General features: G+C 36.7%; 1 long non-coding RNA gene across 1 annotated transcript; it reads right to left on the reverse strand.

Moving 5' to 3' along the window:
* Positions 1-10463: 10463 nt before the first annotated feature.
* Positions 10464-11568, reverse strand: LOC144963737 (uncharacterized). The gene is made up of 2 exons (XR_013643687.1): positions 11386-11568; positions 10464-10855 (listed from the first exon to the last, which is right to left on the reverse strand). It is a non-coding gene; the product is annotated as an uncharacterized LOC144963737 (long non-coding RNA).
* Positions 11569-11975: the final 407 nt, after the last annotated feature.

Below are 11975 nucleotides of genomic sequence, written 5' to 3' on the forward strand. Positions count from 1 at the left end.
TGTACTAATGTAGGCGTCTTCAACCCACATATTAATTTATATGGTAGAGCAGTAATTAGCAGGCAAAATAAAATGGCTCGTATTTAAGCAGAGATTGGGTAGTTGGCTCTGTGAAATCTGGAGGAGGCTGGAAACTGCTTTGTCATATTATTCGGGCGTCATACTCCAAAGGTAGTTATTTTAAGTGTTTTAATAACGTAACAGAAATCGGGATTGACTCCAGATCTAACATTTCTGATTGTTTCAGACACGAAAGGAGGGGGGGGGGTCATCTTGATCGATTGGTGTTTAATTAAAGGAAAAGTTTGCATATGTTTTGTCATAATGTGCTCTTTGAACTCGCTTTTTAAAAACTTTAAAAAATTGTTTTTTTTAACCATGATTCCCGCTTAGTCTGCCAATTAAAAAAAAAAAGACTTTCCTTCAATGCTTATGGAAAAAAGATGAGCTCTATCGAAATATCACAGAGGAAAACATTTAAAACAAATAATATATGGTAGGAATTTGGTTTTCCTGGTAAATATCTGGTCATGTATTCAGCTGAAAATTTCCTATATCGATTATAAAAATGTCAAAATATATAAGTTTTATAATTAAATCCGATAATGATTTACTCAGTTGTATCTATCTATACAATAATCGTTAAACAATTCTATTTCGTTTCTGAAAAGTTTATTCGTGCCTGTTCATGTATGTGAAATTGTAACTTTCATTTACTTGCGCTTTTTCTTTTTTCTTACAATTTGGGTCTAATGCGTTATCCATAAAAATTAATGAAATATTTGAAGTAGAAAAAATTCTAGCCAACATTTGAAAATGAATTTTGTTATTGTAACAGTCAACATTCATTCAACGAGTCAAAAATAAAATGCCACCGTTTTTACCTTCAATAGTTTCCTTCCGAAATAACTATCGGATTATGACTTGTTATTTTAGCTGATTTCACCCATGTCCGGACAAAAGGTTATGTTTGCTTTGAAATCAGGGACATAACTATGATAATTTCCTGTCGTTCTCCAAAAGAGTTGGAAGAATAGAGAAGGGATGAACTTGAATGTATAAAACAGTAACAGGAACATTTTGGTTTCTTTTGACATGACATCGGATGGAGAATGGAGACTCCCGTTTTCTTGTTTTGTGTTGTTAGACGCCATTACTACATATTTCATCTCTATTCTTTTCATTTCTTGACACCAGAACAAAATGCCTTTTAAAATAATGGCCAGACTTTTTCTACTTCAAATATAAATCATTTTTAGTAGCAAAGATAACGTTGGATAGACACATCTACCCGTGTTCGTCATTTAGTTACTGAATGTCGTATCATTGAGTAAGTCCTTATTTATTTATCAAATTAATTCTTGTTATTTATAACATTTGATTGACCCGTAAAAAAAGAAAGCAGATTTGTGTGACACAAATCAGTAAGTTAAAAAAGCGTCTGAACAAGTGTGTATGAAAGGTGCCAGACACAGGAAGAAAGAAAAATAGAAGAGAAAAAAAAAAACATCCCAAAACATCAGTCTACCTCGACTGGGGATCGAACGTCAGACCTTCTCATTGCCGGTCAGACGTGCTACCATTACACAACAGAGGCTCCCGATAGTTGGGAAAATTTTAATACTTATATTCTTCACAATGGTACACGTTTTACGCTGTGAACCCTCGCTTGCATCAAACAACTACATACATTGAACACGAGAGTACGAGGACGAGACATTTGAGTTGCTCCAAAAAGCGTCACATTTTCAACATATTGACTAATGGTCACGAATGTCTGGATTAATTCAATGTAATATTTTATTAATTGCGTCATTGATAAAGTGACAATTTAGGAGCATACATTGATCTAAGATAAAAATCCGAAAGGGTGTTAACGAAGCAGTGCCAGAAAAAGCTTGTAAAAAAAAAAAAAAAAAGAATAACCGAAAAAAAATCCGCCTTTCACATTCAAAGCAGGCTTATTTTTTTAAATTATTTTTTCTCTCTGCTTTATCTAGCACCCTTCCATACACCCTTTTCAGATGTTTTTCCATATATGAAGAAACTATGGTCAAAATGAAAAAGGCGTTTTGTCAGTGTAGGCACAGCATTATAGTGTTGTGGGTTGTTATGACTGGTGGCTTCATTATTTGTTTGGTTTATTTGTTTTTGGTTGGGTTAAAAACTTTTCCATTATTTTATTGCAATTCCTATCTCATTTAGATTATTTTAAGAAGACAATAGGACTGTTACAGTCCATTTGTCCGTGTTATATTTTTAAAAGGGACACAGCAAATCTTCTCCTAAAATTGGACTAAAACACATCTGAAACAAGTAAATCCCCGAAAAGGTCTGATTCATAACTTTTTATTTACGTACCTTCTTACTTACTGAATACTCACTTATTTCATTTTTACAAATTTACTTTCTAACTCGTCTACTTATTTATTCACTTTCGTTTTGTTTTTTTCTTGGGCAATATTATTCACCACAAATTTGCTCACTTGGACAACATGGGTGATTCCTGTTGACATCAGACATCTTGTTTGATGAATTATCTTATGCATTTGTGGAATGCCTAGGCGACGATATCTTGTGTTGTCCTGGCGGAAGGGCGTAAATGTTTTTAATTTAATTTTGTTTCTTCAGTACGTTTCTGTGATGTAATAATACCGTACGTCATACCAGTAAAAGTGCAAAAGAGGCAATTTAGATTTCACCTGTGGTCCCTGATAGCTCAGTTGGTAGAGTACAAGTTTCACACGCAACGGGACTGAGATCGATCCCGGGTGCAATCGATTTTTTATTTCAAACCCCCCTATCCACACAGCAGCGATTGGGTAGCTGGATCTGGTAGATCTTGCGGAAAGTACATTGCGATAGACTAGCGTCCTATTCAAAGGGTAGCAAACACAAACTATTGTTTTACTACTACTACTAATACTAATACTAATACTAATACTAATAATAATAATAATAATAATAATAATAATAATAATAATAATAATAATAATAATAATAATAATAATAGTAATAATAATAATAATATAATAATAATAATAATAATAATAATAATAATAATAATACTAATAATAATAATAATAATAATAATAATAATAATAATAATAATATTAATAATAATAATAATAATAATAATAATAATAATAATAATAATAATAATAATAATAATAGTAATAATGATAATAATAATAATAATGATAATAATAATAATAATAATAATAATAATAATAATAATAATAATAATAATAAATTAAATAAATAAAAATGATGAATGTGAATGTGACCCGCCAAGTCTATCTGATATAAGACCAATTTGATCATGATGAAGAAACTTGAATCTGTTGTCAAAATGATCAAAGTAAGAAAATTTATGTTTTTTCGTGTTAAACAAGATACACTCTTCTATTTGAAGTAGATCAGCTTACTTGAAACTGGAAAAAAATCGTCGTTTTCAGGGATGATAACATAGTAGACAATATAACTACATACCTTTAAAGATTACCAATTATTTGTCCTTAATAAGTTAAAGTAATGCTTTTAAACTCCATTGTACTATCTAGTTATGGCTTTGTTATCACCTTCGTTTTCAAGAAGATTTATTGAATCAAAGATTTTTGTTTAGTTCTCACGGTGGGGCCGAAATTTGAAATTCTTCTAAATTTGAGTACTGGTAGACAGATGATGAAAGCAATTCAATCTACAACACCAGCAGGTTCACCCCGATACAATACCCTTTTGAGACGATAGAGGTCACATATAGAGCGAACATTAATTTGAAAAAAAAAAGGGTAGGTAAGATTGTATAATATAGATTATTTCTTCGCAAATGTGAGATCACCATTAACTGTAGACACGTAATATAGAGTCAGACAAATAAAACAAATAACAAAGACAAGAAGTGGAATAAGCAATCTAATAAACCCACATGACAGTTCACATTTGTTTCATGATAGCAATTCGATAAAACGCTCTCTTCGTGTTTCATCAATCGAGACCCGACCGGATGTAAAAGAGAAGTCATAAATCTGCTACTACTACGGTTGTACTTTTTTAAAAACACGTTTTTGAAATTTTGGCCAGAAATCTCCTCCTTCAAATATTGATCGATTTATATTGTCCTCATCTTGGCAAAAGCTCGGACTCGTGAAGTCCCAGGTTTGAGAGCAATTTGCTATGAGGAGGGTCATTTTAATCAATCGATATTTAAAGGACAAATTTTCTGGCCAAAATTCTAAATATGTGTTTTGTGTGTGTGTGTGTGTGTGTGTGTGTGTGTGTGTGTGTGTGTGTTTTGTTTTGTGTTGTTTTGTTAGGTTTTTTTTTTGGTGTTTTTTTTTTTTGGTTTTGTTTTGGGGTTTGTTTTTTTTTAGAGTACTCGGTACTGTCCGTCAATCGTTAATAACTCGATACCCCTAATACCCAGGCAAAAATTTTTGATTTCGATTTCCTCAGCTTTCTGTTTCATCTATCATTTCTAATGATTTGTTTTTATTATCATTTTTCTTTGTGGGGGTGGGGAAGTTTATGATTATCATTGGCCGCAGTGCTTAGCGTGTTTAAACGGACGCGAGGAATTAGTATACGATTGAACCACTTAATTCCTTACGCCGGGAACATTTGATGAAGCTGGAGTCCATCTCGGCTAGATTGCCCGTTATGGTTCTTCCAATAACCTTTAAAATATTCCAAACGGCTTCGATCGGATGCCATTAGAGCTCAACACTAATATCGTTGGCGCGGATAAGAAATGACTCGAGCACAAGACGGCGGCGTAACCAGCCCGGACGAATAAATCATCAGGGCTCGAGTCAGATCGGTCGGGCGGCTGACTGAATCCTATCCAACGTAATTAAGTAATTTGTATAATAGAGAAGAAAATCGTAAAATCGATAGACTGAATTCACTGATATCCGTCTCTCATTCAACTCTTACCGATAGGCGGAAGAAAAATGAGCAGAAAATGTTGGTCTTAAATTTGTCTCCCGCTAATCGAGAGACTCTTTCGCTTCTTCAGGACAAAATTATCATAAAAGAAAGGATTTTCCCCCACTTCTCTTTAGACGGTTCTCGCACAAATCTCTTTTTGAAGAGAAGCAAAAAGAGTTAGCGGAAATTGCGGGTTGATTTTCATCAGTAGAGCCAAATTGATGAATCTAATTCGGTGTTCAGAGTAATACGACGTTATAGAAGAGTATAAGTGCCGTACACTGACAAAACATATTTTCACACTTTGACCCCAACATTTTTATTTCATATTATATCGATTATTCAGAAATTGATAAAATTTATATATCGATTAATGCAAATGATCTTCAACTTTTCACAAACGTTCAAACATGAGACTATTTGAAGTCTCGTATTTATTTTATTTTATTTTATTTTGAGGGCGGAGGGGCGGGGGCGAATTCGGGGATAATTTTAATTGTAAGTGTTTTCTGTTTAAAATGTTATAAGGCCTTTTGTCCGTGTCGGACAGTGTTGGCCTAGCATTGCTTGCGTATTGTGCAGTGTGACTTTAAAGAACACGAATTATTAATGTATTCCATCATTAGATGCAACTCTCAATTGCTTCCTTAGATCCATTCCCTCTAATATTTTCTCTTGTGATCATGATCTTCGAATATGCCTGGATTCCTAAATAAGACGAGCTAGCAACAGCAACAAGGAAATGAAAACAAAGAAGAAGAAGAAGAAGAAGAAGAAGAAGAAGAAGAAGAAGAAGAAGAAGAAGAAGAAGAAGAAGAAGAAGAAGAAGAAGAAGAAGAAGGAGGAGGAGGAGGAGGAGGAGAGGAGGAGGAGGAGGAGGAGGAGGAGGAGGAGAAGGAGAAGAAGAAGAAGAAGAAGAAGAAGAAGAAGAAGAAGAAGAAGAAGAAGAAGAAGAAGAAATCATCATCATCATCATCATCATCATCATCATCATCATCATCATCATCATCATCATCATCATCATCATCATCATCATCATCATCATCATCAACAACAACAACAACAACAACGACAACAACAATAATACTGTGATTAAGACTATAATCATCATTATCAACATTATCACCATCATTATGATTACCAACACTATTCTATTCTCTGCCATATCCACCACCACCACCTCACCATATCATCATCATCATCATCATCATCATCATCATCATCATCATCATCATCATCATCATCATCATCATCATTATTATCATCATCATCATCATCATCATCATCATCATCATCATTATCATCATCAATATCATCATCATCATCATCATCATCATCTCATCTCATCACCACCACCACCATCACTACCACCACCACCACCACCGTCATCATCATTCCCATTACCATCATCTTATTTTATTCTACCCCTATCAATCCCTCAACATCTCCATCAATAATTCTCTTCCCCACGAAATAAAAGGCGTTTACGAATCACAATCCCCCATCAATCTGATCAGATATAAACTCACAATAGCCGCCCATGATAATGTAGTTATGTCATTAAATTATTTTAGCCGTCATAACACCACACAATCCAGATCATGTTTTCTTGGAGGAAGGGAGATTAAAACCGGAATAAAATCGAGACAACTATCGTAAAGTGGGAACCGTGAACCATCTTTAAGCATAATTTGCATCAATCCTATCCAATCACAGCACCGAAGGAGAGCAAAGACGGAGCTGTCTTGTGCAAAAGACTGTGCAAACGAGGCGTCGCACCATTCATCACACGGTTAAATGCCCATAACGCGAGCAAGAGACTGATGAATTAAAGGCACACAAAACTTGATACTCTTCCTGCCGCTTCATCAAGGAAATTAAAATCTCTCCTCACGGTTTTCCCAATGGCTCAGCTGTAAATATACCCAGTGATCAGGAGCCTGGTCTTAATCATATTTGCTCCTTTCGCTTCTATGCTCCTCGTCTCGCCAGTTTAACGGAGAGAGACAAAGATGCAATCAATTGCCCGCTCATTGCTTCGATGAGGTTCTACCCAGGCGTGAAGCCAAAGAAACAAGGCAGAGTTGAGATTTGGTGGGTAGGGCAAACCAGGGCAAGTCACTCGGTCGTCTGGTAAAATTATACAGACTGGTCAGAATTGTAAACAAATTCACCCAGTTTTATGGATACCACCCGGTTTATTCTATTGGTTTTTGGTGTTTTATCAATCAGCACACGAATGGCCCCGTGACCTATGCCCTCTATTTGCATCTGAAAAGAAACGCGACATTTGTTTGAATACCAAAATTTGTGCTGTCTAATTTGCGCGGTCTTCTTGCAAATGTTTTTGTTTGTCTGAAGTCAGGAGCATAATAATTTAATAAAATCCGATGTTGTTTGGCATCCGACGGATTCTCCATTGCATTGATTTTGAAACAATCCAATTCATGGCATAGGCATTGCTGATTTTGACAGTTTTATAATAAAGAGGCGTATCGAATATCTAATTGTGCCCAATTGTCTCAATGAAGGCATTAAATCCGTGAATACCCCATCGTTATTATTGAACTGTAAGTTTAAGATTATGGAATTTGAGTTATTTTCTAAACTTCCATTGAGGAAAATGAGTTATTCGTCGAAAATTTCAAAGAAGTTAAATTTCCTTCTTTTGGAAATTTTGCCTTTAAACTCAAGTTTCTTCATCCAGCTCATTCGTACATACTATATATTGATACGATGGGGCACTAAATTAGATTGTGTAGAAACAGCTCCAGAAAAAAATAATATCAAACTTATCCCATAAGGTTTGGGATGGAACCTATGTGCACGTATTTATTAACGAAAAGGTAAACATGGAAAGACATCAGATAGGATCGGTGCAGGCAATTGATGTTTTGGGTACAACCCCTTCGTCAGCACAATATACAAAGGAACGTGGAAAACAGTTTGTTTTCCACAATCCTTTGTTTATTGTTGTGTTGACGAAGGGTTTGTACCCGAAACTCCCATTCTCTGTACCGTTCCTATCCTAAGCCTTTCCATCTTCACCTTTTCGTTAGTATTTTCACGATCCCTGACTATCAGACAGCTCCCATTATACATATTTATTACAGTTCTGAAAACAGAGTGCAATTATGGGCTTGTTTTAACATTAGTATCGTGGAATATATTAGAATAATGGAATATATTGGTATCGTGGAATCATCATATCTTGTCGCGCCAGTGAGTCAGCCAGTCCCGGGCAGTCTGGTTGCATTCCCTCAGGTCAGCATTGGTGCAGTGAGGTCCCAGCGAGCATTCAGACAGGATGTGGTCCATGGTCTGTCTGGGGTGACCGCATGGGCATTCAGTGCCCGGTGAGATTTTCCATTTAAAGAGGTTGGTGGCGGTGTTTCCCACCTTTGCTCTAGCTCTGTTCAACGCCACCCATTCTTTTCTCTTGAGGTCTGTGCCTGCTGGGAGCTTTTCTGTTGGGGGCTGGAGGGCATCGTTTGCTGTCTTGTCCCATTTTACCCATTTGTCCAGGCGGAAGAATGCTGAGTGGTCTGGGTGAAGGCTCTCTAATGTGAGGAAGCTTTTCCTTGATTTGAGCCTGCTTTTGGGGCAATTGTGGTCATGAAGGGGGTGTCTCTGGTCCATTTCCTGTTTGTATTTTTGTATTTGGGCATGAGTTTCCCTCCGGATGTGTGGTGGGGCTATTCCTGCTGCACGGTAGACCAGTGGTAATGGTGTTGCTCTCAGCTGGCCCGTTATGATCCGGCAGGCGTTGTTGAGCTCGGGGTCTAGCTTGGAGGCATGGCATGATCGGGCCCATACAGCTGAGCAGTACTCCGCAGTTGAGTAGCTGAGGGCCAATGCTGGGGTCCTTAGAGTTTTAGGGTCAGTTCCCCAGTTCATGTTTGCCAGCTTTCCAAGGATGGCATTACGCGTGGACACTTTTGCCTTGGTCTTCCTCACGTGTTCTCTGAAGGACAGAGTCCGATCAAGCGTCACTCCGAGGTACACTGGGTGGTAGTTGTACTCTAATGTCTGGCCATTCCACTTGATGTTAAGTTTTTTGTGGGCTTGGTGGTTGTTGAGGTGAAATCCACACACTTGTGTTTTCCCTGGGTTGGCGTTCAGCGAGTTTTTAGTGTAGTACTTTGTAAGGGTGTCTAGGGCATTTGTCAGTCTGCTCTCGATTGGTTGGAAGGACACATCCTGTGTTGCGAGGCATAGGTCATCAGCATATATGAATCGGCGGATATTTGGGAACTCAGGCTGATCATTTGTATATATGTTGAAAAGTGTTGGAGCCAGCACTGATCCTTGGGGAAGACCATTCTTCTGGGTGCGCCACCTGCTCTTCCGGCCATCCATTTCAACAAAGAAGCGCCTGTTTTCGAGAAGTGACTGGATAATATTTACAATTTTCTTATTCTTTATCATTTTAGCCACTTTGAGGAGTAGGATCTTGTGATTCACTGTGTCATAGGCTGCAGTGAGGTCAACGAAGACTGTGCCAGTGACCTGTTTTGTCTCAAAATCGTGGAATATATTAGAATCATGGAATATATTAGCATCATGGAATATATTAGAATCATGGAATATATTGGTATCATGGAATATATTAGTATCATGGAATATAATATTAGAATCATGGAATATATAAGAATCATGGAATATATTAGAATCATGGAATATATTAGCATCCTGGAATATATTAGAATCATGGAATATATTAGAATCATAGAATATATCGGTATCATGGAATATATTGGTATCGTATATATTAGTATCATGGAATATATTAGAATCATGGAATATAGTAGAATCATAGAATATATTGATATCGTATAATATATTAGTATCATGGAATATATTATTATAATCATTTAATATATGAGTATCATGGAATATATTGGTATCATGGAATATATTAGTATCATGGAATTTATTGGTAACTTGGAATATATTAGAATCCTGGAATATATTGGTATCATGGAATATATTGGTATCGTTGAATATATATTTTACGTCGGTTTGAGAGGACTTCCATGACAACACTGAGCCCATAAAAAATGTGGGTTATCATACTTCAAATAAGATCACGTCGGATTAACCCATGCCTTGTATCATTGAGACAGGTTTCAACAAGAGATGAAGTGAGTAGAAAAGTGCCAGAAGACAATAAAGATTTTAAAAAATTCGCGGCGGTGGTGGGGTTTGAACCCGCGACCTTATTGGTACGACAACTCCGCCTGGCCGGTGAGAGCGTGACTCTACCGTATGAGCTATCCACGAATCCATATGCTCCGGTGTGGCGGGTTGTGTGTTATTGTTGTGGGATCGAGTCCAACCGATAGCTCAATGGTCTGGATTCGAACTAGTATGCGCGCTATGGCTCTCGTTACCAGCTGCACCACTCAACCTATATCACAAACGGCTCAGGTTTAATCTAGGGGAGATCAAGAATTGCCTTAGGGTCCCTTATAACTTAATTGTATTAATAACAAGTGAGTCAAGACAATAATAGTAACGCCCAAATGCAATAATAACAATTCTATACATAAAGTTTAATTAGATTGTTACAGGAAAAGATAGAAAGAATAAGTATTTATTTAATATCAGGAAGAATAGCTCTAATTGAGTGGATCTAATCTATTATATATTTATTTGTTTACTTTGATATAATCATATGTGTCTGTGGAAAATACATTTGAAAATGGTATAAGCCCGTTTGGCTTATCTTTATCCCGCCGGCTTGCTTGACTGAGGCAAATGTATCAGCTAGTTCCAGGGTTGGCGCCTGCTTTGCAGAGTTTTCTGGACATCACAACAGTGTGTTGTAGTTAGGCTGACATCAGGGTTTTACCGCTGTTCAAGGACTGGGATGCAGGGATTCGGCACAACTGGGTGCTCCAACGACACGGAAAAGGACCAGGACCTTCAATTTAAGAGTTGAAACAACAAGGTCTTAGAGCCAATCGAGTTTGTCTTTCGCCACCGAATCGTCCTTGAGCGACACATCATAACAGCCTTTATTTGCCGACAAAGGCAAGGAGAAGCAGTAACTTCATGATAATGGTAGTTAGTATATGTTTTAAACATCAACTGACAGTCGAGCTATCTTACATGATGAGAATTTAACAGGGTTGTGTCCCTGGTATTTCTTTATTTATTTTTATTAATTATAATTGAGGTTATGATGTGTGGCCGGCGATTGGCGGTGGGGTACAGACATTCAAGCAATATACATATTGAATATAAAGGAAATAATAACATAGATCATAAACAACTGTTAACTATAAAATAAGATACATATAGATATGGTTTTGTACAGGTATTCCAACTTACGAATATCCATGGAATAGCACAATTAAAATATATACACAACCATAATATTAATAACAGATTAAATTGAATTTACAGTAATATCTCGTTCCACTTTGAATGTTAACCAATAATTCATTTTACCTCCAGCCGAGATAGACAAACTTTTACAAGTTTGAAATTGGAGAGATAGCTCTTTTCTCTTGGGCTTCTTAGCGTGTGTGTGATTAGATTCAGATATGAATTTGGTTTTGTGAAATGAAAATAGCCAATCAGAAGAATGTTCCTGTTTTAGATAGCCAATGATATCCAGATGCTTTGGTAAGAAAGAATAACGGAGAATTACCGGAGAGACTAGGACAGTAATTGCAATTAGCTACTCTTGAACGAGACAAGACCTCAGGGCATATGCACGTTGGCGTCTTGTTTGGAAAAGGTAATTAGCAGGAGGCATGAATACAATGGGCAGACAATTTGAACAGGTAAATAAGCCTTAAGCTGAAAGTGAGTGTTCCATTATACAATGGAAAGGTTTACCACCTAACGACCAAAATTTCCGTTAGAAAGATTTTAGAGCTTTATTTGAGAAAGACTGTCCATGGTTTGATTATCTTGCTGGAGGTGTTAATCTGCCTTGGCAAATATATGACTCGTCCACTCGGTTTGAAGTGGTTTTGAACGAGACGATGACGAATGATAAAGAAATCACGCAGTGAAAGAAAATCGCTCGTCAC

This window comes from Berghia stephanieae, chromosome 2 (assembly GCF_034508935.2).
Source record: "Berghia stephanieae isolate SIO BIC M18660-M18661 chromosome 2, UCSD_Bste_1.3, whole genome shotgun sequence".
NCBI lineage: Eukaryota > Metazoa > Mollusca > Gastropoda > Nudibranchia > Aeolidiidae > Berghia > Berghia stephanieae.